This window comes from Lathamus discolor, chromosome 1 (genome assembly GCF_037157495.1).
Source record: "Lathamus discolor isolate bLatDis1 chromosome 1, bLatDis1.hap1, whole genome shotgun sequence".
NCBI classification, from domain to species: Eukaryota; Metazoa; Chordata; class Aves; order Psittaciformes; family Psittacidae; genus Lathamus; species Lathamus discolor.
Window position 1 is genome coordinate 61,579,736 of NC_088884.1, and position 27,275 is coordinate 61,607,010.

The window sequence follows — 27,275 nt, forward strand, 5'->3', positions numbered from 1 at the left end:
TCTTGCAAAACCAAGATTTTAAATACCTCTTTCCTTTTGCCTGTGCCTTTGGGTGTCAGTAGATAGATTGAGAATTACGTGCCAGCTGTCCCTTCTTTTTGAGCCTGATCTCTGTGCCTTCTGTGTGGTTTCCTCTTATCCATATTTCTGAGTATTCCCCAAATTCTTTCAGTATTATTCACTCTTAAGTATGAATCATAGAGCTATTATCTAATTTCTCAGTGCCCACATCAGCTCTGATCTACGCATAAACACCCAGTGCAAGCAGTGAAAACCAACCTCATCTTCACCTCCTGCTTGAAGAAAAATGTGGCAAATGAGCTTCTTTCTTTTACTGTCATAACATGAATTTCACAGGTGAAGCAGATATTATTATTCTTATTTATTATTCATATTTATTCAAATAGCTTTCTGGGTCCATAATGCCACTGTATCACATGGGAAAACTAATTTGCTTTTGTAACTGAATGCTATGATGAAATTTGCCAAACCTCTCCAAAAGAATTACATAGAATTCACCACCAGAAAGTTAATATCATCTCAGGACTGCAGGTTAAAAAAAAAAAAAAGGCAGTGTTTTAATGTATGACTTAAAACAAGCAAACAAGAAATTTGTCTGTTTTAATTGCTCTTTGCATCCTGTTGAGGATGCTGAGAAAGCAAGATGGAGCAAAGCCACCAGAGGGAGTGTGCTCCATTGGCATGTAAGGGCTCTTCGTCCAGCTAGCGCATCCGCTGGTTCTCAGGAGAGAACACAGGTGAAACAATTTCTTCCTTGTGCTTTCCCTTGAGTCCCATAGATTTTGCTCTGAACTTAATGAATCAATGAGTAAACAAGCTCGTATGGTTTGCAAGTGCTTCTCCAGCATGCTGCTCTTATGAGTCATTGTTCACGGTATAGGCTTCAGAATAGTAAAAATAGCACAATGAATAGTCTCTTGTGTGAATTTCCCACTTTTTGAACTGTGATTGCACTACCTGTAAAGTTATTTGACTATGTTATGCAGATACTAAAAAAAAAAATAAAGTAGTAAATACATAATGGTAATACCAGAACAAAGCTACAGAGGAACACATGACATTTTAACAGGAAGCCTGTGTTTGCTAATCACTCATCATAATGTGATAAATTTGACACAAATCATAAACCTCCAGTTTCTGCAGATCTTCCCACAGTGAGAGACAAGGAAGAAATCATGAAATAATATTTCTTCCTCTCTCTTTCTTTCCTTTACCTCCCACATTTGAGATCCAGGTCTGAGAAGCTTGCCTTCTACTTGTCTTTCCTTTGACTACGGGAAGGTAGCCTGTTTCACTGAAGGAACAGGAGGAAAAGATAGCTGTAGGTGCTTAGTTCACTGTTTTTATGTCTGTTCCTGTATCCATTGTCTCAGCTCTATTGTTGTGTTTCCACTTGCTGTGTGGATGTTCCAGGGCTGCTTGTGTTCTCCTAGGTCCATCCTCTGTTGCCCTTGCAGTCAGCCTTTGAGGCAGTGCTTACTTGTGTGTTGTTTTGCTTAGTGCTGCAACCTCTAATGATGTTAGCAATCAAAGTTTAATTTCAGAAGCTTCATTTAAGGTATATAAATGACACATAAAGCCTCTTGGTCATTGATTAGCTTTCATAAGAAATTGTGGATGATTATTATGATCTCCCAGGAGTTCTGCATTAAGTCCTAGTTTTATTTGTATTGATTAGGTAACTAACTGGAATGAAACTAGTTCCACAGCTGGTCTCTTACAAAAGGCTCTTCCAGAACAATGTTATAACATGTGAGTAAATCAGTGCGTGGAGGAAGGCAACACTACCTCTGTGCAGACAGTCACTGTTGTAGAGTATTTTACAAAACCAGAAGGATCTTGGTCTAGAATTTTTTAATTGTTTAGGCAATTCCGTTTTATCCTTCACCATAGTGCTTGATTTCAGTTTAATTGCTGTGTGAATGCTGCCTCTAGTCATACTTGCATGTATCAGTGGAATCTTAGTAATAACTTCCAACAGCACCTGCGACATGTAGACCACAGATGCGTGTTCACTTTGCAAATGACGGGAGCAGTTTAAAACCATAGCATTACCTTGCTGCCTTGCTGAAAGTGACTGTCTCTACAACAGAGCTGATGGTCCAAAACGGGTGAGCCCTCTCAGCTGCTTCAGGTAGGGTTCAGAAGCTTAAATTGAACCCCCCTTCCTTGGTGAATTGAAGTTGCTGAACTCCTGACCAAAGTGTACTCACATAGCAACTTCTTAACCCACTTCAGCTGCTGCCATGTCAATGCCTTGGACATGGTCAACCTTCTGATTCCCCAATTGTCCTTAAGGGAGGTCAGCATCTCTGGGGGAAAAATCTCTGATAATGTGTGTATATGACAAGTGTAGTGTAACATTATTGGCTGGTCAGGGTGCTAATGGATGATAGTGCATTACAGAATATGGCAGAATCCAAGCCTGTATACCCTGCCAACTGCTAGATCCTAAGGGAAACACTATTATAAATAGATTGAATCTTTCAGTAAGGGTTACTTGTGCTGCAGAACACAGACTTCATACTTTTTTTTTTTTTCCTGCTTTATGTGTTGAACTACAGTATAAATAATTGAAAACTATGTTTTTAAATGTCAGTAGAACAAAAAATGTGTATGCGGCTTAATTGTCAGAAATAAGTAGTTGTGTTTTTTGCCTTTCTTGGAAAAACTCATGAAAAATGTTGTCTTGCTTTTATATGTTTGCACTAGCTTTGTGATTTAAAGTCACAGAAATAGCTTTGTAGCCTTTTGTTTTGCAGTGTTAAATGTTATCTTCATTCCACTTTGGATATGAAATGTAAGCTCTCCCTTGTTTTCAGCCACAGCAACAAATATACATGTGAAAAAAAAAAGTACAGCTTTGCTATAAATACAAATATATTTTATTCCAGTCCCTGATATGGCCACTATTGGCTCTTGGTCATTTTGTGCCAGAACACCTGAGTCTTTTCATATTGAGCTGTTGACAAAACTCCAGCAAGTTTGTCAAAAGCTTTAGTCCCAGTTCATGAATGTATTGATCTACCAGTCAAGCTGAAACCAGTGGGAGATGCAGGTCTTTTTCTGCTGGGAAAAATGGTCTCAGTGTGTCGCAGGAGATGTTGTTGGGAAAACTGACAGTGTCCCAGCATCGCTGTTCTTTGAATCAAAGAGATTCTCAATTTAAACTGCATTCTATTGCTTCATCTTTTCAAGATGATTTTACTTATTTGCATCACTGAATTAGGCAGAATTCAGATAAAGAACATATGCAGGTAAAAAAGAGAAAAAAGAGAGTAATTCCAAATATGTGAGGCCTACCAAATGTATTATACCATAAAATGATGCTTATTTTAAATGGGAGGAAGAGCAGGATCCAAAATTCCTTAATTTGTGTTACTGTTCACATTTTGGATTAGTGGTGCTGCAAGCATTCTTAGGAATTACACTAATTTTTTCACTATTTCTGCTGTCTGCTTTACTTGTGCTCATTTATAAAAATACCTATGCACTAGCCTGTTTTTTCCTGTTGTCAATATGCCATTCTCCTCACTAAGCGCAGCGTGGCTGTAAGGTAATAAGGGGTTAGAAATACTAGAGGAGAACGTTCAAGCTTGGTGCTCTTTATGTTGGTTTTTGTTTTTTTATTTTAGATGGGAAAGGACATTTTTGCAGTATCCTGCATTAAAAAACTCTCTCCTTAGGAAAACAGTCATAGCTGGGGGGGCTGGAGGTGCAGGGAGGAAGAATGTTTGGTTGCTTCTAACAGTGCCAAGCTGGTTGCTGTGACCAGTATATACTTCTGGTGTGGCCAGGAAGCTGCTGTTGTGGCTTTGTCATGACAGTTAAATGACGAAGTACAACAGAAAGTTCAAACACAGCTGGGACAAACCCCTTCATCTGTGTGATGTTGTACATGAAGGTGGTGGTCTGTTGCAGAACTGAAGCCTGTACTGGTTCATCGCAGTGGAGGGTTCAAGCTTTGCTATTGCTGTGAATCCTCTGAGCCAGTAATTGCAGCAGCAGGAGCATCAGAGCTTTCAGATATGACTAAATGTGGTCAGACCTTAAAGTGTGGCAATTTCTCATTAGACCCATATGCTGACATTTTACAAGCCAAAGAAAAAGAAACCTGCAGAGAAAGAAAATAGTGCAGTTTCGCTTTTACCCCCTCTAAGCTTCAAGCTGGAATAATTAAGCAGAGATACTACAAGGCATGCAATACTGTTGTTGTACTAGCTAGCTGTTGTTAGCCGTAGTACTTAGTATCACTATGGTATGCTGCATGTTTCAGGTGCTTTGACATCAGGTACACTGGCAGTTATCAACTGGACTATTCTGAAGTAGCAGCTCTCATCTTATTCCTCCTGTAGTGTGCACTGTTCTGGACTAAACAGTACTGCTGTATGCAGTGGGGGACATTATCCAGGTATTCTGCTGGGCTTCCAATCACATAGATTTACAGAGTGATCTGTTTTGTTGCTAGTGCAAATACCTGTAAGTACCTGGTATATGAAAACGTGACTTCTTTTTAAGGGAAAATTATTTTTTGTAAGTAACAGGCCGTAGAGATTTGTTCCAGCCTTGGGCAGTCATCTGCTTGTGTTCAGAGCCTGTTCAAAGCCATTTACTTGGCCAAGTTGTGAGGTGTTTATAGTGGTCTGTGTCAGGAACAGTTTCAGGCAAAGTGCATTGCTCTTGTTGACCTGGACAAGAACTTTAAACTGAAAGTTATATGTCAAGGACAGCACTTCTGACCTCTTATAAAGTGTAATGTTCTGATCTAATGAAAGGCAGGAGCACATTAATCTACTTTGGTGGGAGTGAAGCACATGCATAAGTCATTTGCAGGACTGTGTACATTCATGATTTTGCCCTCTCTTTTATATGCATAATTGTTAACTGTCACTGCGATCCAAATATATAATCTCTAAAGATTTAAAGGTACTTTTAGCTCAGGTGATATTTGAGTGTGCAATAGTGTTCACTGCTCACTGGTACTTAGTCATCTTTGTTTCAAAACCTTGGTTATTGTTTGTTTGTTTCTTTCTTCTCCAAGTCACAAACAAATCTAGTGGCAGGATGCCAAAGCTGAAAAAAACACATGGTTGTAAACACATTTCTTCTGAAAGACTGGAGCCTCTCAGCAGCTCATATTTATCAAATTTTAAGAATATGGTATGTTCTTATCCAATTTTGTTTCAGAAATATTAAACCCTAAATCCTGACTGATAAATTGTTTTGGAACTTGTATCATCTGCCTTTCTCACATATATCATCTTTCCTCTAAAGGAGCATCTGATATTGTAAAATATTTTTCCCGTAGATACTGATTTAGACAGCATCAGCCAAAACAATAACAAACTGGAGTAGCTTGTTCCTTACTCTGAACATCAAATGACCAACTTCTGCTCTGGAATTTCTCCTTTACACAGTGTATGTGACATAAAGATGCTTCTTGATTTTCCCTTATTTTTTCATATCAATTCCTTTCTATGGATCTGATCTTATGACCAGCAAACCAGCAAGGAGATCTTAACTGCTTGCAAACTGGCATTCTCTATAGATACTACTTTTAGTCAAAAGCAAATAGAAAACAGTGCAAGGGAAGAAAGCTGTTTAACAAATAAAACCTTCAGAACCCTAATTATAATTTATTTCACTTTACTCAGGTACAAAATCCATGGAACTGATCAGGATCCTTTATGTAAGCCACAACAATTAAAATTTTATTTTTGTTACTGGTTTGAATACAGGAGGGATGGATTTCACTAAAGACTTCAGTTCATCTAGAAGTTAAATTCCATGCTCACTATAGCTATTTGAATCAAAGTCTACATCACAAAGGCACCAGGAACAAGGTTTTCTTTCTATTTTAAATAATGAGTAAAGCAGTCAAGACTTTTAGGAATTTAGTAGAACTTTCTAGCAGATTCTGCATTGGCAAGGAGTTAGTGAATGACCAAAGGTACACTGTAGGTTAATATGTACAATGAGTCAGCAGTTTTGTCATACAGTTCACATTTCCAGGTGTGTGGAGTTTTGTGTGAGGGTATACTCATATGCATAAATATAAATACTTATTTTAGATTATTCCTATTCCATCTCTTTTTAATGAGCAGCATATTACCTCTATGGTGGAGTCATATTAGACAACAAATATCTGAATGTGCATTCTGTGTCCTACCATACTGTAACAGAGTAGATGTTCTTGCTTAGAATATAAAGTGTCTGATATGCATTAATGCTCTGAGTTAACACAAGGAAAAACATAATTCCCATGGCCACCCTAATTTTAGTGATTGGTGTTTATTTAATGTGTCCAGTTGACATCCCAAGAGGCCTGTGTCTGTGCTTGTTCACAGAGCAAGAGCAATTCACACAGGTGCAATAGGGGTTTTCACATGCTGCATGTATGTCTGATACTGGGAGGAGCTACACTGAGATGCAAAGGGGAGTTCAAAGGATCATGTGAATGATAACTATGGGGAGAGAAACAAATTGCAGGCATCCTGAATTTTGGGATAGTTGACGTTTTTCCTGGGAGAATAAAGCTGCCTAAACCTTCTTCCTGACTCTAAGCCTGGAAGGTGTTTCTCCCCTACACCTCCCGCTGCCTTTTAATTGCTATACAGAATGCGCACGTTTCTGAGCAGTTACTCTGCTGGGTAAGATTTATCGTTTTCACTGGTGAGCACAGAGCAGTGCTGCAGCATCGCAGAGGCCACTGTGTGGCAACTGTAGACTTTTAAAAAATGTCTCCTGTCTGTGGGAGCAGGTCAGCTGCTGCTGTTTCTGCACAGCTGAATTCCCACAGCAGTCAAATGTCTGCAGTCATGGAGGGGGCGAGAGAAAATGTCTCCTTTGGTTTTGAATTTCCCTGGGAGGGGAGAAAGGTTCTTTTGTTTTCTGGGGTGGTTTGGTTTGTTTGGCTTTTTTTGTTGTTGACTGCCACAAATTTGCTGTTGCTTTATTTAATATGTTTGAGCAACAACCCTGTTTGTACTTTGCAGTTGCACCAGAGATAGCAGTGAGCAGAATTCAATGCATTGTATTAAGGATGGCAAATGAATATTTATGATAGACCTAGGGAGCCAGTAATAAAAATGAAATCGGCATGATGCCACTAGATTCAAATCTTTGATCTCTGTTTTAAGAGAAAATACAATAAAGCAGGGGATAATGGACTCATTATAATGGAATGGTTAGTTATGGTTAGTTAGGGCAGTGTGAATAGGTGGCATTACATAAGCCGCTTTAGTCCCAGATTTATGATTCAGAAATGTGTTTCAGGAACTGAGTTTCTACAGAAAACTTTATTATATTATATAGTTTATTATATTGTTTTGGTTTAGTTAGTCCAAACACAAAGCACTACAGATATATCTCTTTCAGCTATCAGGATGGGCTATACTCTCGCCTTACTAGGGGAAGCAAAACCAGTAATAACCAGAAGTAAGATCTCTCTGCTCAACCTTCTGTGTTTCTGCTCCTCATCTATCACCCTGCAAGCAGGTTGGGATGGCTGAGCATTGCAGGAAGGTGGAAACCAGGCTGTCTTGCCAGATACCAGATGTAAGGGGACACTTGGGGTCATCAGCAGACAAGAGGGGAAGGCTCTCAGTTTAGCATCACCCAGGATGATGCAAGGGTTGTGCTAGAGATGTATGCCCCAACTGGAGCCACCTACCTCCGTCAGGAGAAGGGAGAAACTACTGCAGCACGCTGAAACAGCTTTGGGGGGAAGTGTAATGAAGAAGATGGTATTTGACAGGGATGGGAAGCAAGAATGAGTGAGCTATTTTTCTTTTTAATGGTTGCAATTACTTGCTTAACACCCCTGCCACACTAAGCAAGATGAAGAGGAGGGTTGATTCCAGGCCATAGATGAAAGCTGATCTTGAAGTCTCTGTCTAGCCAGACATAAGAAGGAAATGGAAACTTGCTGTTTTCTGTTTTTTCATACTGATGTAATTTCTAAGGGACTTCATCACTAATGACATCTGGCAAGGGATTAGTCCGTAATGTGGTCCATCTTCCTCTTTTCCCCATTTTCAAGAAAAAGAAAGTATATGCTATATTGAATTTTGGAAAACAGCTATTAAGCAACCACAGTAACTGCTTCTGATAGGATTTTTTTTTTTTTTTGTGTCTGATGAGGATCTTACCCAGCATGTTTGGCCTTGGAGGAGCGCCTGGATGGTATTGCCAGCTGGAATTGTCAGAGCTGCTTTGTCTTCTGTCCCAGGAAAACAGAAGCCTGGCGGGCAGTCACTCTCGCTCTTATTTCATATGCCTGCTTAGTCAGAGTTGCCAACCCCAAGCACTGAAAACCCTGAGTCAGGCCACAAACAAATCACGAGATTTGGCTTGAAAATCATGAGATTTTTTAATTACAAGTACTTTATTTGGGATGCCTTTGAGTATTTAGAGTATCTGTTCTTCAAATTTTATTGTACAAATCCCAGAGGTTGAAATATGTTTTACTGAATTATGCATGTTCATTTATGGTTACCTGACCACTGGAGTTTGCAGGGAAAAGACCAGAATATCTAAATGATGCGTGTTGACCAGGCTGCTTAATGAGGGGCCTGTTCTGGAGTTGGTGACTGCCCTGAGGATTATGGGCTTAATTGTCTTTGTGTCACTTTGACCCCTAGGCTCTTTGCTGAGCGTTTTTTTTTTTTTTTTGTTGGGCAGAGTCTGAAAGTGTTCTTTCAGTTTATGGCAATGAACACTTTGTGCAGGTTGTGCCTTGTTTACCTTGCAACAGCTTTTCATAGGCAGCAGTGGCACCTTGCCAGTGAAAAGCCTGATTAATCCGTTTTCTTCCCACTGCAGTTTCACCATTGCTTGGGTCTTGCTCAGAGCACACACGTGCAAATGCTTTCTGCTGTACACAGTCACGAGCATAATGTGCTGACACGATGTGGATGTCAGTGAGAGGCAGTGCTGGCACTAAGCTGGCTGAGCTGTGAGACAAGGAAACGTGCTCTGAAGGTTTAGACTAGAGTTGGTAACTCCAGATGCAGGGCCGTCACTTGGTGTTGGGGAGAGTACCTTATCATACTAAAAATTCCTCTTGGCAGAGCTGTCCAAAGCATTTTGTCCCCAAGTACTGAGCAGTTACATTAGCAATGTCTCCTTATATTCTTTTTCCTGAAAGCTTTTTATTCACACACACCCTTCCCCCCCCCCCCCCATTTTTTTGTACTACCCTTTCTTCTCTTTCCTGCAGAAAACTTGTTTTGTTTTTACTCCTTAGTTGTATACAGTAACATTTGTGTCCCATTAGCCCCACACATCCAGTAGGGCTGGATGCCAGCCTGTCTGTCTCAACTGCAAAAGAAATTTCGATCACCTTGACTCTCAAGTCTTTCAGCATGAAGACTTCTTGCTTACTCCAGAGGAACAACAAGTTTTGCTTAAACCAGGTGTTTTCTCAGCTAAGACCAGCTAGAGGTTCTCAGTTCTAGGGTTCCCTCCAGCCTGTCTACTGGGCGCAGTTTAGCTCTTTAGGAAATCAAAGTCTTCTAAATATACAAATTTCTCTCTAAAAATGAAAATCTCTGCATTTAAACGGAAACTGGGAAGTTCTCCCTCTCTTACTAGTCAGGGCAGATTTTTCAAAGGGGCTAGAAATGTTGCTGGAGCATCAGCTATGCAGCCAGAGTTACTTTGATTTTTCAATGAAACTCATATTAACTAGGTTGCTTTTGTAAGGCAGAGGAAATAAGAGTGGTAATTCACAGTAACAATGAAGTGGGTGATGGTCAGTAAACATACCGTGGATGGCACAGAGGATTTTTCTGGTTATATGTCACAGTCTTTATTAAATTTGTCCTGGTTGTTGCTAGCATTTTGTTCGTGTAGTCATTTTAATTCTGACAATAAAACTGACCATAAGGACCTAGAATGGGGCTTTTGAAACATGGAAGTATAACAGTTTAAGCTGTCTTTATTTTTCTTCCCATTTAAGTATTCTTATAGTGAATAACATCATGCATGAGAAAAAACTCAGATTTTATCATTTGAGTTTGGATTTTTGTTCTGGTGCTGCGTGTGGAAACATTTGCATGAAGGAAAAACAGAAAAGAAAAAAAGGAAGAAAAAGAAAAGAAAAAGAAAAGAAAGAAAAAAGCCAAATCCAAAACTCAGCCACAGCAACAAGTTTAAGAGATCACTTTGGGATGTGGTGTGCTTAGTCAGAATCAACTAATTCGTATTGCAGAATTTTGGGCAGCGTGCTACCTATTTCTGCCTGTGTGTGCAAATAACCTGCTATGCCTCTCAGCCAAAGGAAAGGGAGTCAAATGAGAGCAGTTCTGGCTGCATTTGAGCATGCTGAGGACGTGTGTTGAGCTAGGATTAGGCAGTGGCAGATGAACTGGCTCCTTCTGGAGCCCCACTTGATGCTCTGTGAGGATGGTTAGAAGAGTTTGCTTTCCATAGTGTGGTTTGCAGACAGTCACTTGATTTAAATGAAGCTATTTATAGAAACAGATTATTTCCATACCTATAATACTGGAAAAGGTTGTTTTAACTCAGTAGCAAATTCTAGCATACCAGGTAATCTAAATACAGGTCTCTTACTTACTTTCAAAACCAAAACAAATGGGAAGTCAACTAGTTGATATATGCTTTAATTCAACATGTATTTTAAACTCTAAACAATTTAAAACTGGAAGAAACAATACTCTTGATTTTTTAGCCAGCTCTATCTTCCCTGTTTTTGCACATACTTTTTCTCTGTGTTTTGTTCTGATTTTTAACTGAAGGAAGACTTTATTTGGGAGCAGGAAAGGAAGTGTTGCTGGGATGTTTTCTTGTGAACTAGCCAACAGTTTATGGCTTCTGTGTCTTAAGTCCAGTACTTTGATCACTATCTGTCTGTTTTGCTGCTAAGCCCTACGCAAAGTGATTTTACTATTGAGCCAGCTGGGGCTCTGCCCCACGTGAGAACTGTGAGGTAATAAAATCAGAGTAAATAAAAAGTGTTTTCTCAAGCCTTCTGCACAATTCTGAACTATTAATTTCCCACTGCAGCTCTGCCAGCTGAAAAGTAGCTGGACTACGCTGTGCACGTACATCTCCATCTTCCAGCAGGGGCCTCCAAAGCCACGGGAGGTGGCAAACCAGCCGCTGGGCAGCTGCAGCAGTGCACAAAGGGGCTCTTTCAGACACGTTCTTGCTAGAAGAGCACATGTGCAGCTAAAACAAGTTACAGTGCCCATCTGACTTGAGCAAGAGCCACCCTGGGGAAACGGTCTTATTTTTTTTCCTGACATTGGTCAATAGATATGTTGCCCTAAAGCTTGGTTTTGACTTGATGAACAGCGTGTTTGGGCCCAGGACTTACTTCATTCTAGATTCTTCTGCTGTGAGAAGGGTTGCTGAAGGACAAGGGAAGGGAATTGAGCTCCCTTCTTATGGACTACTCAAATACAGCATTGCTTTTTACCCCAAGTCTGCTGTGCAGTAATGTACCATCACTGTGGATCACTGTCAGTGCAGCAGAAGGTACTTTTAAGTGTCACAAGCTAACTCCCGTTTTGGACTTCTCTCCAGAGGACTGAATGACTCACCTTCAGAGAAGGTCTCTCTGAAAGTGGAAGCAGGACTTTGCATATGACAGTGCAGAATGTCATGGTTGGCAGGGCACCCATCTTCTCCTTAAATCAAGCAAACGGTGTGCTCCTGAGCTTTGTGAATGAGCAATTTGTTGGGGAAAAAAAAAAAAAAAAGGCATGAAGTCTTAACAAACGGTGATTTAGTAAGCTTGGCTTCGGATTATCTACATAAATTCTTGTTCTGAAGCTGGCTTCTATTGGAAAATACATGCTTTTTAAACTTTGCTGAAAAGCTGGCATACATGGGAAGAGTCGCTTTGTGAGTCATACAGTCTTCGGAGACTCTTCCTGCTGTGTTGGCCAACTTGACTTACAATGCCCCTTTTCCTGAAGGAAGAATTCTGTGTCAAGGTGGCTCTGAAAACCTGCAACCCAAGAAGGTGGTCAAAAAAAAGAGCAGAGGGACTTCTATACAGTACACTCCCCTACAAAACTGCCTGTGGCATACAGGCACTGATGCTGACCCCCGTGTGAGTGGGGTGGATAGAAGCTTCCAAGCCAGTGAGCCGCATGTTGGCGTAAGAGTGGTACAACCTGGGATGTGTGTTAACCCTGCGCGACTCCCAGCACTCCCTCTGCTGCGATCTGTGGCTGTCAGGTTTAGCAGTGCACACCTGCAGCTGGTGACACTGGTGGGACCCCCCTTGCCTAAGCTCGGTCTAGTCCTTGTCTTTAACATGGGGAGGAGCATGTTTTATCCCCAGCAGCTAATACATAGACCCATTATTAACAGTGCCTGCCTTGTTTGTGGAAAATCCCTCCAGTTGTGATACCTGGTGTAACAGGCACGCATAAAGCAGGAGAGTGCTGTTGCCCAGACCTCGCTGCATGTTCTCAGCTGCCGGTCAGGATGAAAGCCGGGCACTGTGCCGAGCAGGACATGGAAAAGCAGCGCCCTGGCCTCTTCCCGCTCCGCAGCGTGGCTGCAGGAGAGTGCCTGTCAGCCGGGTCCCAGACCTCTGCACCGATGCTGCGGCAAGCTGGAGGTCGCCTGAGGTGTGTGTAGGTGGCTGCTGGAGCTGCGCTGCGGGCTGCGTTCCCCGGGAGGTGGCCGTCGGGAGGGGGCGAATGCGAACCGCAGGGTTTAGCCTTTAATATTCTCCGTCCCCTCGCCTGTGGCTGGCGAATGACTGACTGAACGAACCGTTGCGACGGGCCGGGGCAACGCTGCCGTTCCCCTTCCTTGACACCGACACCCCCGAAGCACGGGCCGGGCGCCGGAGCCCGCTGAGGCGAGGGTGCGCGAATCCCTCTTTCCCCTCACCCCCCCCCCCCCCCCCCGCCCCGCGCCGTTATGTAACGCCCGCAGTGTCTGGCAGCGCGCGCGCCGGCGGGGGCGCGTCACGTGTGCCGCGATGCTCCGGGCCCTCAATTCAATTAGATGGCTGTGAGCGGCCGTGAGCCCGCATCGAGATAAGCCGGTGACGGGCGGGCACCAGCCAGCCACCGGGCTGATTAGCCGTGGCGCACGGGGTGAACACACGGCTCCCGTAATGCCGGCGGGGACGTTTTGCATCCGCCGAAAGAGGAGTCTGGAGCCGGGCGTTATGTAACGCGGCTGGAGCAGCCACACCACCACCACCACCACAGCGGCGGCAACAGAGGCACGCAAACAACAGCCTCACCTCCCGTGCCCTCCAGTTGCCAAAACAGCCTTTTGTTGCTGCTCGGCGCAGGGCTTTGGGCATCGTTTGGTCTGCCGTTGCCTCACAGCGCGGTCTCGCAGGTCGCAAAGCTGACTTTCCGGGTTTCGGGGTGACTGACAGGTTAATCGTCACGAGGCTGGCAGGTTTGGCAGAGGATGCTGGTTTGCAGACACAGAGGTTTGTGCAGGCAGGTGGCCTGTTAGGGCTTCCTATAGTTTATTTTATACGTGAGGCTTCCTAGCGGCATTACACAGGGGGGTGTATATGGAGCTGCAGATGTTCTTGCCATCAATCTCTTGCCTTTCATCTAGATCTCTGAAAGAAAAAACAACCAACAACAAACAACAAACAAAAGCCAAACTTGGAGCAACTGAGGCAGCTTAAAATTTAAGCTGCAGTTTTTGTTAATAATTACAAAATGGTTTGGGTTGGGAAGGACCTTAGAGATCATCCAGTTCAAACCCTCCTGCCATGGGCAGGGACAGTTTCTCCTAGACCAGGTTGCTCAAAGCCCTATCCGACCTGGCCTTGAACACTGCCAGGGATGGGGCAGCCACAACTTCTCTGGGCAACCTTTGCCAGTGCCTCACCACCCCCATAGTGGAGAACTTCTTCCTTATATCCCAAAACTCCCCTGTTTAACTTTGAACCCATTACCCCTTGTCTTATCACTGCAGTCCCTAATGAGGAGCCCGGGATCCTTGCAGTCCCTCTTGAGATACCGGAAGGCTCCTATGAGGCCTCCATACAGCCTTCTCTCCTCCAGGCTGAACAGTCCAAATTTTCTCAGTCTGTCTTTGTATGGAGGCTACTCCAGCCCTCGTGGCCCTCTGGACTTGCTCCAACAGCTCCATGTCCTTATGTTAGGGACACCAGAACCAGAGTAAGCAACCGAGGAACAAATCGACATAACAGAGCTGAAAGATAGAGAAGCAATTCCCCCATGTTCCCCCCTGCAACATTCACCTCATCTTTTCTCCAAAGTACATTCTGAAGTTTCATCATTCCTCCTCAGATGGAAGCTAACGTTCATTGTCTTGCTCCTGAAGAGAATAATATTGCTGCCCAGGAGCTGTGAAGAAACTGAACCCTCTGAAATTTTAAGCTGTATTAAATCTTCTCTGCTTTCTGAGGGCCAGAATATACCGTTTACAGGCAGTCTGATTGCCTGGCAGTCAAAACATTTCCTTCTTAAACATTTCCCTTGCCACCAATATGGTAAGAAAATAGCTGTTTATAAAGCTGTGCTTGCAACAAAATCCAGTGGTGTTTGATAAGATCAGGTATACTGGTTGTGCATTAGGGGAATATTCAGCAAATAATATCACTTTATATGGTACACATTCTATTATCCTGTATTTATTATATTTCTAAGAGGAAGTGATTGTTGCAGTCACTTCCATTAATAAGCATCACAAAATGATATTTTTTTCCTGGTGTTTAGGAGTTTTTCTCTTCCTTTCTATTTCTCTTTCACCTTTCTGTATATATGCAGGTAACATGCCAATGTTTAAATATACATTACGATGTATACTTACATAACCCTGTCTTGCAAAGCACTGGAAAACGATCCCTGGCTTTATCTTCTGACTGTTTTTTTTTTAAAGTAACAGTGCTTGTGTGTAATCTAGCACTGTCAAAAGACAGAGGGAGGCATGCTGCAGCTACATAAGGATAATTTTACACAAATCAGAGCAAAGATAATACAAATTATATCCCAACAAATATCATATGTTACGTTTTTGCTAGCCAGCAAGTCTTAAATCCAGGATGTATAAATGTGTTTGTTAATGAGTGGATACTGAGTGGATATAATGAGTTGGTGGTGCAGTCGGTGGCTGCTCATTATCATCAGAGAACATAACTTACTGCAGCAACCTAGAAAATAAATGAATGTAGCTCAGACAGGACTGTGCTGTGAGCAAAATGAGAACTTTTCCTATGTGAAGCTTTAGCAGTCTTTTTGTTTTCTGGCTTTCTATTAGCCATTCTGAGCTGTATTTAGGATCCTTTTACTATCCGTCACTAATCCATCCAAGGAAGGAAGGGTAAGGAAGTGGTCCCAGACCCTGCCTCACGTAAGCAGAGGTAATGCCCAAACAGGTAAGCAGAACTGAAGGTCTTGACAAGTGGATATTAACAGCAGGCTCCCTCTCAAAACAAATTACCATTCTTCTTCCAAGCTGTAATGAGAGAATATTAGGATTCCGGTTATCATCTAACAGGCATTGCAGGAGAGATACAGGAGCTCTAAAGATGCAGAGAGCTCTAAATACAACTTCAGCAGGTCAGATTGCTTATGAATGAGAGCAAGTCAGGAGTCCTGCTTACCTCTGCCAGTGGCTAGGTATGGTGTTAGGCTGGTCAGACAAAGGCATGTTGTTCAGATAGCACTTACGGAAAGAACATAATGAAAATCTGCACAATTTGGTAGTTTTTGCAAGGCTTTATTCCTTAGGTATCAATGTGCTCTCAGAGCTGTGGGTTAGTAGATGCTGGAGAAGCACAGCTCATAAATAATAACAATGAGATTTGTTTTATTTTGAAGTTGGTAGAAAACCAGTGTCCCTACAGTTTAGGATATAAATACAGTAGAAGAGGCTTGTGTGTTTGCACTTCAAAACAGAAGTTCTTTATCTTTACAATATACAATTGAAGATAAAACTGATCCGTTTTCTCCCTCCCTGGTGCAGAGTTTTAGAATCTGGTTTGGTTTGCTCATGCTTTGCTGCCATGGCACAAATTTTGCACAGTGTAAGAACTCAGAAATGCATGTAATGAAACTTTAAAACTGTTTTCGAGTTTTGGAAATGTTCACCTGTTCAGGAAAAAAAAAAAAAAAAGCCAACCTACAGAGACTTTTAAAAATAGACCAAGTCCTCCTGGAATTCAATTACAGATGCCTGCCAGCTGCTTCCCCTGCCTGGGACCTGCATTTCTAGCTTCTCTGTTCCTCTGGATGTTCCTTGCAGGGGAAGAGCCCATGTGACATGACTGACGAACAGACAGATTGGAGATAGAGGTGCTCCGGTATGGACTCCCCTGCCATCCCTCCATCCCACCTGCTGCTTGGGCTGTCCTTTCATAGTCACGATTTGAGCTGTGCGATTGTTGTACAATGTGGATACCGGCTGTGCAGCTACTGCTGGGACTAGCACTTTATTCTCATGCTATGTGCAATGGCTTTTTGAAAAGCTTTTTATTTAGGCCCTGTAGCACTGCATCTTACAAAAAACATTATAAGAATCCCATCTTCTTGGATCTGTATTCTGGCTGAGTTCACAGGCACACATTACATCCCCCATTTGTGAAAACACTGAAGTGCAGACCCTGAGCAAAACTGCAGGCTTCATTTCCCCTGAAATGTATGCAGATTGTAATGTATTTGCCCATAAATGCATATGCTGGATTCTCCCATAATACGGACCTTGCCCTGAAGGAATTGTTCCAAAACTTGTAGTGCAGGGTCAGAAAAAAAAAAAAATAAAAAAACTCTGTTTACTTATTAAATTACATGTCCTGCCTTTTTTGTGTATCATCCTTTTTGGTCTGGTTGCAGATGATTCAGCTGTCCTGTTCCAGGAGAACATTTTCCAGCAATGTCGTTTGGATGTAATCCTCTTTCTGGTATTGTCCTGTTTTACCCCCGTCGACTTTCTGAGCATGTGTGCCCATCTGTGTGTGGCAGTGGCAGGAGCTTTCTATCCAGTCTAGCTGTCTGCAGGATCTCACTAGTTCTGTGCTGCCTTGTTCTCTTGGGTATCGTTTTACTCTTTGATTGGGAAGAATATGGTTTGAGGGTTTGTGGCAGAAATTCATTTACTAATTCGTAGGGGAGGGAGGTGGGGGAGGGGAGAAGAGAGAGGGGAAATAATTCTTTGGTACAGAACAACAGTCCTCCAGGGACGTAGTTACTGCATTTCTTGTTAAAGTGCAACATGTTTGTTTTCAAATCATTTAGAAAATGCAATGATTCTGTGGCTTAGGCTATTGCCTACTTAACACACAGCTATGATGCTGGGGCAGATACAGCTGTTCTGAGCTGTGCAGTTTCCTGCTTGATGTCTGGTCCCACTGGTTTGAGGAGAAAATACTTATTCACAGGTCTTCACATATCATGACATGGCTGCCTCACAGCTGGAGACGTGAAGTTGAATGATATGTTTGACTTGAGATTTCTCAGTGATTTTTAATTTTGGTGCAGGGATCCCAGCAGAACTGCATTTAATTAAGAATGTGATCCGTGAGTCTTAGATTAAACTATGGCATGTGGCTGCTTACAGTGTGCAGTGCTGCTGTGCATTAGGGATATCTAGATTACCTCCAGATAAACTCATTAATTAATTTCACTAGCAGCATTGTGCAGCTTACCTTTTCTGGTTCTCTCGTTTTGTATTTTCTGAGGTTCCTCTCCATAGTGTTACATGGATGCACACACAGGCTCTCATGAACGGAGTTCAGATTTGGTGTTAAAATCGAGCAGTTGTTTGTTGTTAGATATGTAGAGGGGGTTTTGGTTTGGTTTTATTTTTTTCTTTTCTTCATAAGATTTTAGGTTAAAGGTCAATGCTTCAAAATTTTGTTTTTAAAAGAGCCTGATACATGTGTGATAAATGTGATGGAGCTGATGTCTGAGAAGCAGAAGTGCACATAGCAAGTCACTGGAGCTGACAGATTTCAAAGGGCTGTAGCTGGTTGTGTAAGCCACTAGCTTGGATGGTTTGATGTAATGCTGTTCCCAGACAGTGTGAGGATTGCATGTGCCAGTGCTGTTTGTTGCCAGACAGAAACCACAGCAATTCACCCTCAACATAATTACCACCTACAGCACGGCTAGCAGCTTTTAAATGAGGACAAGTAGGATTCTTTCTCTAGGAAAACACCAAGGAGCTTATTTCTTGCTGTAAATCTACCTAATCTCTTCGTTAGAAGGGCAAGGACAGCAACAAACCTCAGCCAACATTGCACATAATGAAATATTTTTAAAATAATCTCTTTGATGTTGAAGTGTGGCACAGGCAGAATCCAGAAAAATCAGGTGGTGCTTCTCACAACTCGTATAGCGTTAGTGATGGTTTTGGACGTGTGGCATAGCTTCTTACACATGTGATGATTTAATCTGCATTTTCAATACTTCATTTCCCTCTATGTGGATGCTAAGATTAATATTTTTATAATTAAAGCTCCAGCCACTTGCAGGCTTCTTTTGTATGGTTGTTTACTTAAAATACCCAGGAACATTGTTAGAGGGGAAAATAGCAAGTTAAAACTTTATGTCTAATTCTTTGCTTCCTTTTCCTACCTATGTTACTAATTCTTTACATTTATACATGAAGAATCAAATTGATTCATGACTATGGAGGTTGCTTGAGTGTGGATTGGGGTGGGTTGCGTCCTTTGTGGAGTGCAGAGATGCAAAAATAGATACTTGGGATTTGATTGTTTTGCTGCGCTGATAGGAGAAACAGATCAGGGAAAGGTAAGATGGCTTCCTTTGCACATGATCCAAATCCCATTAAAGCCAGTGAAGAGATTTCTAATGATATTAGAGTCATGCTGGGATCACTGCAGGCATAGTATCATTGCTGCTAGTGTTGCATGCACAGAGTTCACTGTGGGATAGCACCTGGCTTCCCCTCCTTTGTGTTAACAGAGCAGCATAAAAGGATCTGTCATAACATGTAGGAAGTTTTCCATTCCTGCTCACCAAGAAACTGGTCTTTACTGGTTTAGATGTTTCTCAGTCATTGCACCTGCTCCTCACTGGTGGAAAACTAAGGTAGTTGTAGTCCAAATGTTGATGTGAAGAGCTTAGATCAAAACTAGGGATTGTTTTCTGCCAATAACTGAGTTAGAGGGGGACCTAAGCAGCCACACTGCTCTCAAGCTATGTGAGCCCTTGGTGCCTACTTAGCATGCAGTGATCAGTTACTCTGGCATTTACATGATCTCTGTTATTCCTTCTTTTAATTATGGGCACAAAAAAAAGGGGGTCTCTTGCAGTACAGATCTAGAATAGTTGTCATTTGGATGAAGAGGGTTTAGTTTTCACTTATGCCCCTTTGCATTTGTACAGTATGTGCCACAAAAGCTGAAAGATGTTTCTGCACTAGCAAAAATTTAGGGTGCCATCAGCACAAAATTTACTACAGTGTATGGAAACTCACCCACTCCCGAAAAACATTGACAAAGCATGGAAGAAGTCTGCTTTCTTCTGTTAGATAGATCTGCAGAAAGTTGGACAGATACGTGTTACTTGATTATGAAACACTGTAAGTAGGCACATCTGTATTCAACTAAGTCTTATGAGCTGAATGCACCTGACAGGCAAAGCTGTCTGCATCTGAGATCAGCTCCAACTTCTCTGCTTACTTCTTAGTTTGTAACTAGCAGCTCTTCCAGCACATTGTAGTTGATTAGCGGTTGTGCCTTATGAAAGGGACAACCTTTCATAAGCTTTGCAATATCTACATCTGTAATCTTGGTGTAGTAGCATCTCAGTTAGTGATGTAACCTATGGGCCCTGCTTTTGATGCATGTGAGCTCCTAGTTGTGGAATAGTTTATATTGTCATAAATCTCCTTCAGATGGATTTTTTCATCCCCTGAAATGTAACACTGCCCTCACCTGCACCTGAACTTTTTCTGTCTGTAATTTAATACTAAAACCAGGAGAAAGCATCTCAAGAAATTTCCTGTGAACCTTTTCTTTAGGTAAAGAAGGAGACAGATGCATTCGCTGTCTGAAAAATGGTTGACTGTTGGATCAGTAGATCAGACAGTTTGGTGGACAAGGGTGAATATCCTTTGAATATATTAGACACAGTGGTATGAAGCAGATTTTCTTTTTCTGTTGAAAGTGTCTGTCTGCCAGATGGAGTGGTATTTAGGTCAAGAGATGCGTTTGCAGTTGTGAAGCCATGCTTGTCCAGCTAAGAAATCTGTGGCCTCTCTCAACTATTGAAGGCATTCAGTAAGCATACAGCTTATTGCCCATGTTTAGCATCTTCGCACAAAGACCCGATCGTTGAAGAAAGTGGGAATACAGTATAACATTTCATGTGAAATAGCTGTCCTTTATAGCATGTCGTGCATGCTGCATGACACCATAAACCTTGTGGTAGATATTTACATAGCAACTTGCGCTGTTAAAGGGAAACTTTAAATGAGAAAGCTTTTTGTAATCAATAACTGACTTATTTTAACTCTGCCTATATCTCCTTCTGTCTGTGTTGTGTTGACTCGTTTGGAGTCCTAATTTAGGCAAAACTTTAGGCAAGAGGACAGTATTCAGAGAGAAGCTGCCTTGCTGCAGGTCCCATTATCATCAGTGTTAAGACAAGGACCATAGCATTTTTCAGGAGCAGGCTGTAAATTAAGGCCTCCAAGATCTGGCCATTTCTTCTCAATGCTGCTTTTGTCTTTTGCTTTACGATACAAGATTTATATTCGCATGTCAAGAAACAGATCATAATGGTTATTTCAGAATTCATTGTTATTTTGCAGTGGTTTTATGAGGCCAATAGCCTAATGCTGCAAAGTTGTTTGTAATGTTAAGCTTCTACACCTAAAGCAGTGAGGTATCCATGGTAACTGTCTTGCCTGTACACAGTACCCCAGGCTGCCTTTTCACACAGGTCAGAGCATGCACATTCCCAGATATTGGCTCAATTTAGTCTGCCTTACACATCAGGTATTTTTAAAAAGACACTGGCTCTGACTTTTTTTTTTTTTTTTTTTTAAGTAAATTTCCCATTTAATTGGTCATTTGGGCCTCTGCATTCTGCTAGTGTAAGCAATATAAAAAGCCCTTGCCGCTGTAAACATATCTGTTGCCCAGACCTATTCAAATTAAACCTAACTCTTGTGCTGAAAATGTTAAGGGCTTTGCAGCAAGGAAATTGCAAATTAATGTTTCTACTTTACTACTAGAGAAACATCCTAATGTGAAGTTTACAATAGCATGATTTCACTTGGGTCCTCAGTCAGGTGCTCAGCATACTCAGCTCCCTTTGACTTCTGTTTGAAGTTGCACCAGGATTAGACTCCGAAGAATATCCTCCTTCCTCATCTTCTTGTTGATTAAGAGGGTACATATTAATTGAAGATTGTTTCTGTTCTGATCTATAATGATTTTTTTGCTGTTGTCTGAGGTACTTACCTGCATACACCAAAGCCTGAGGAAAATTCTCTGCAAAATGGAATGATGTGCTTGGAACTTTTTTCCCCTCCCATCCTTCTTCATCTTAAGATTGTCCTGTCCATTTTTTGACATAATTTTGCTTCATCTTGTTGTGTTCTGTGAGTTCCAATGCTTTTGCTACAATGAATCATCAGGTGTGTTTCTTCTGAGTGTTCAGGTTAGTGACTCGAGTGTGGAGGAGGAGAATAGGCTCAACTTTTAACCAGATGCTTCTTTTGCAAATGCTCACTTGCCCTTTTCCAGTCTCTTCCCGGGCTGTTTTACCAAACAACGAGGCATGATTACTGAGGGGGAGAAGCTACAAATCAAGTGTTGTATGTATTATAGTGTGCCATTGGTACCGCCAGGGGACAGGGAGGAAAAACGCAAATTCAGAGGGAACAAGAAGGAAGAAAAAAGATGGAAGACAGCAAAGCAGGAGAGACAAAATCCAGACGCTGTCCTGGTCTTCTACATCATCCCTTCTGCACTATATAAATCTGTCAAGGTTTTGGCCAAGTCTTGGCAGCTCTGGGCGCTACAGCTAGAATACTAATACTTGTTCCTACTTACAGTCAATTTTAGGGTAGAGAAGAATATGAACTATGTCGACATCTGTGTGACACTGAATCCTTAGCAGTCAAAAAGCCATTTAATCTTAAGGTGGGCTCACAGGGAGACAGAAAGGTGCTTAATATGTATAGGAAACCATTTTATGTAACAAAGCCATTGCAAAGTTGTAATTAATCAAAGGAACTAAATAATGGTGACATTCTGGGCAGTGTTATTTAGGGCTAAATGAGGGATCTGGTGTTCATAGGCTGTCATCAGAACTAAGAAGTCTGATGCTGTGGCTGTCCCTGCCATGCAAAGTCATTCTTTAGTGCGTTAGAGGATGAGGCATTTTGGACTTTGTTAGTACAAGAACAGAAAATTCATCTGTGGGAGGCAGAAAGACAAGTTTGGAGAGCTGGCTGAGTGAGTATGGGCACCCAGGTCAACACCAGCAGAATGTGTCACTGAAGAAGGGAGCCTAGAGCTTCTCTCTAAGAAGTTGCCTTTTGTTCAAAATCTAAAGTGTTTCTACCTGCCATCATTTTTATATAAGCCAGTGGTGTTTTGCTAAGCAAAGATGAAGGCAGATAAATGAAATGCAGCCTGTTTTCATGTTACGATTTTGGTAATGTGTACTTTCTTGTCATGGCAGTTCTGCTTTTTTTTGTCCGTTGAACGTAGAGTTCCCGCTGATGTTTTGGATTACTGTAGTGCTCTGCTCTGGGTGTCTCCAGATCAGAGATTTCATTTTTCTCTTGAATGTACATGTCACTGCACTATTTGTTTGATCGAATACAAATAAACTTGGTACACTTCATGCCTCTCTTAAACACATGCATATTGCCAAAGCGGGTCAGAGCAGAGGATTAAGAGTGCTATCTCTCTGTGTGGCCATCATCAGATGCTTCAGAAGGTCTAAGAGTCCCCACTGTAGGCAGAGTTGAAGTTTTCTATTCTTCCTGAAGTCTTGGGATAATCCTTAACAGTAAGATCACAAATTTGTGGCCTCTAAAGACTGAGATTTTGTCTTTTTTCCCATAGTAATTTTTTTAACATTTGCTATTGTAACTGGTTTTGCTTGTTTTCCATAGAAATGCCCAAATCCTCTCTGAGTCTTGCTTAATTCTTGGTCTCAGTGATTTTCCATGGTAATGAGTTCTGCCATCTAATTATGTGTGGTTTAACAAGTATTTCTTTACCACTTTTTCACTGATCATCGTTACATTCGTTTGAAGGTTCCTTGGGTGGGAGAGGAAACAGAAATTCCTGACTTTCCCATCTTCTCACCATCCATACTTTTCTGTTGCTGTCACATCTTTTCATCTCTTTTCCAAGGCGAGCAATCTCAGTCTTTAATACCACATGTTTTCCACACCTTTGTGTGCTCCCAGCACTTCTCTGAGCCTTCTAGGAGGTGGCAACCTGTAGTAAATGCAGAACTTCAGATGAAACTGTGCCGTTGACCTAATTTAGGGTGCTAACTTCATCTATACTTTTTCCCACCCTACTCAGCCTTTTAAGATGATTTTCACAGAGATAGGCTAACTAAATGCAGCAGCAATGCTGCCTTCAGAACAGAGGATTTTCCCAATAATCAGAATAGCCTGAGCCGTGAATTATGTAGCCCCTAAGATTGTTGATGGGTTTTGTTTTGTATTCATTCAAAGCACTGACTGGCTGGCATGTGTATGCAGTCTAATTTTTAGTTATTGAAACTGTAAAGTTCATCTGGGTTTTCATAATGCCATTGAGCCCTAATGCTGGGATGTTGCATGGCATTTATCAGAGAGATGTCATTAGTGGGGATATCAGTACTCTTGAAACACAGTAGAAAAAATTGCAAGTCAGTTTGAGGACCGCCAGAGCACGTTTTTTGCAGGCTCACCGTCAATCTATGCTGTACTTAACAGCTCTAAAGAAGCATATGACATTGTATTTCCATAGCTACACGCTGTGCATGTAGGAGCATTCCAATGATAATGTATTTCTCCTTGGAAGCAATAGAAATTTAGGCATTATAATGGCAATGGCTTCATAATAAATGTATACTAAAATATATTAAGATGAAAAAGCCACTGCACATGTGCAGCAATCTTATCTGTGACATAAATAACTCAGCAATTTTAGCAAATATTAAATATAAAGGGGCAATTTAATATTCTGGGTGAACAGCTTGCATATTGTTTTTTATATAAACATGAATCTGTCTTTTAGCAGTGGGAATTTGAAAAGCTGAGACAGCCTCATGAAAATGTGTCTTCGTCTCCCCCTTGTCTCTACTTTTGAATAGCTAATTTAATTTCAAGCAATTTTTGGTCATTTTTTCCAACCAGTTCTAGAGTGGCTTCAATTTGTTTTGTTCTTTTTAATTTTTTTTTCCCTGTTCAACCTAGAAGAGAACTTTTTCCTGATTTTGTGAAACTTAGCGTTTAGAAATTGCTGTTGCTCCTAAAATAAGGCAACAGCTAAGGAGCTATTGAGCTCTGGCATGACAGCTAATATACCTCTGAAAGTTATTAAAAACAAAATGTTACTCTCTTAACGTTTCATTCGGCAACTTTGGCTAATAGAAACCGTTTATGAAACTTCTGCTGCAGACTTACACAAAGTCAGAATAATTTCCGTGGCACTCTTCAGAGGATGTTATTAGGTTTATTTGTTTGAACTGATGAAATCTTAGACTCCAAGAGCAGAAAGCTGATATTTGCCTCTAATTTAAAACGAGAGATTGAGAACTGCTTTGAAAACAGGGAGTCTTTTTCCTAGTAAAAGATACCTTTAAAATCAGAAGATGCCTTGAAAAAGCGAAATGTCTGTCATTTGGAAGAGATGCTCTATTATTCAAACTTCAGATATGCCAGGAAAGACCAGCTCCCAACACCAAGTCACTGCAGTTCTGTGAATCGGTAGGTAAAAGCCAGGATATACCCTGAATGACCCTAGATAGGTGATTAGCCTGCTCACTTATTAATATTAGTTGGCCTAACCTGCAGTCTGAACCAAGACCTGGTTCCTTATTCCTGGGGAATAAATCTGCCGGGCAACTTTTCTCCAGCCTCCAGAGGAATTCAGCACTTAGTTTTCCTACAGCCAAACTCAACGTGCCGGAGCAGAAGTGGAGCTCAGATCTCAAGTAACTTTGAATTGTAAGTTTACCCATCTCTCATGCTTAACCAAGAGGTCCTTTTCTTTTAGTGTAGCCTTACCTCATAATCCTGGGTCGCCATTAATTTATAGTCACTTGGGCTCCATTTCTGGCAGTGGATGTGCTTATTTGCCGTTTGAGGGAGAGGAGACGTGGTGGTTTGCGTTGATAGCCATGTGTCAGCAGCTATGTCCTTGCTGAGAGTCAGTAGCAAGGGTCTGAGCTCCTTTTAGCACACAGTATCAACAAATCTGCTGGAGGAGGTTGCTAAGCCTTCACTTGGTATTTACCACCTCTGGCAATCAAAGTCATGAGTCAGGCTCGTAAAAATGATGAAAGTGCTTTGGCTTCGTTTCTTAATGATCAAAAGCACAACAACATATTTTAGAGTTTTTTTTCTTGGTTTCTTTTCTGGCCTTCTGTCTCTGACCACACAGATTTCACATTTCCAAGACCAGGAGCATTAGAAATTATGTTAAGGGGGTGTGTGGGTTTTGTTTTGGATTTTTATTTTTGATGTGAACTGGAATTTTCATACAAGCACGTCACTCTAGGTGCTGAACTTAAAGTGCCAGCTGTCCTGAAAAGGATAATACCATTGGAAATTTGGTATTAATGGAAAATTCCCAATTAAGTTTAATCGAGAATTATTTGAACTACTGCTTTTTTTTAAAAAAGCAAGGAATTACACATATTTTCAAGTTATCCCTGTCAAAATGAATAGCTAATGAAGTGTTGGATTTGTGGTGTTGTCTAACTTGGCTCTACTTTTCTGTTACTTGAAATTCCTCCTAATTTCATAGATATAGTGCAGTCAGTGCAGTAGTAGGTGGGAATTATTCTTGTCTGCTTAGAAATGGAGGAAGATGCTTTGTTTTCTTTGTCATGCTGTGCAGCATAGAGCAAGGGGAGAGCCTGCCTGTCACTGCAGTTAGCATTTAGGACATTCCATGCTGTACCTTGATCCCATCCAGACTATTCTTTTTAGCTGATGTGTGCTCATTTTCCAGCAAGGTAGATGCAAAGACTCTGTTTCCATATGTCAGTGGGTAACACTGGTAGTTTATGCTGCTGTCCTGTTCTGCCGCAGGGTTGGCTTCCCTTATCCATTGCTGTTTTGCTGCATAGAAAGGATCTGCTTAAATATGTTTTGACCAGCTGTTTTCCTTTGCAGTAGCCACAGTCTGTGTTAGACTGTAAGAATGCAAAGTTGTATGTTGGCCTTTCAAGAATTTAGAGTAAATTCAGGTCTTTCATTTTAAGCCATTTAAGAGCTGATTTTGTACAGTCTTTAGACATATAAAAATGCAAGTATACTTGGAGGCGGACACACACACATGCGCAGATACTTGGTTTTCTCCTCAATGCCTGAAGTCCAATAAATGAGCAATAATTCGGTATCTGTTTTCATGTAAGAATGCAAAGGGTAGAGCTCAGAAGCATCAGTTGTGTGTGTTGAATAAACAGGAGGAGTTAGAAGTCTGTGTGCGGGCTAAAGGTTATGATCTAGTGGCGATTACAGAGACATGGTGGGACAGTTCACATGACTGGAATGTGGTCATGGATGGCTATGTCCTTTTTAGGAAAGATAGGTCAGCAAAGCGAGGTGGTGGAGTTGCTCTTTACGTGAGAGAGCAACTAGAATGTATTGAGTTCTGTCCGGGGTCGGATGAGGAGCAAGTGGAATGTCTGTGGGTACGAATCAAGGGGCTGACTGGCACGGGTGATACAGTTGTGGGGGTCTATTACAGACCTCCTGATCAGGACGAAGGAGTTGATGAGGCTTTCTACAGGCAACTGGAAGTAGCCTCGCGACTACATGCCTTAGTCGTCGTGGGGGACTTTAATTACCCCGATATTTGCTGGAAGACTCACACAGCCAGTCATTCACAGTCTAGGAGGTTCCTCGAGTGCATCGATGATAATTTCTTAATGCAAATGGTGGACGTACCAACTAGGGGAGCAGCGCTGCTAGATTTAGTACTCGCCAACAAGGAGGGTTTGGTCGAAGTGGTGACGGTCAATGGCAGCCTTGGCTGCAGTGACCATGAAATGGTGGAGTTTAGGATCCTGTGTGGGAGGAATAGAATACCTAGCAAAGCCACAGTTCTGGAT

General features: G+C 41.7%; 1 protein-coding gene across 3 annotated transcripts in view; it reads left to right on the top strand.

Moving 5' to 3' along the window:
* The window catches only part of ITPR2 (inositol 1,4,5-trisphosphate receptor type 2), a 261,899-nt gene that overhangs the window by 143,264 nt on the left and 91,360 nt on the right, over nucleotides 1–27,275 (top strand). The window lies entirely within an intron of this gene.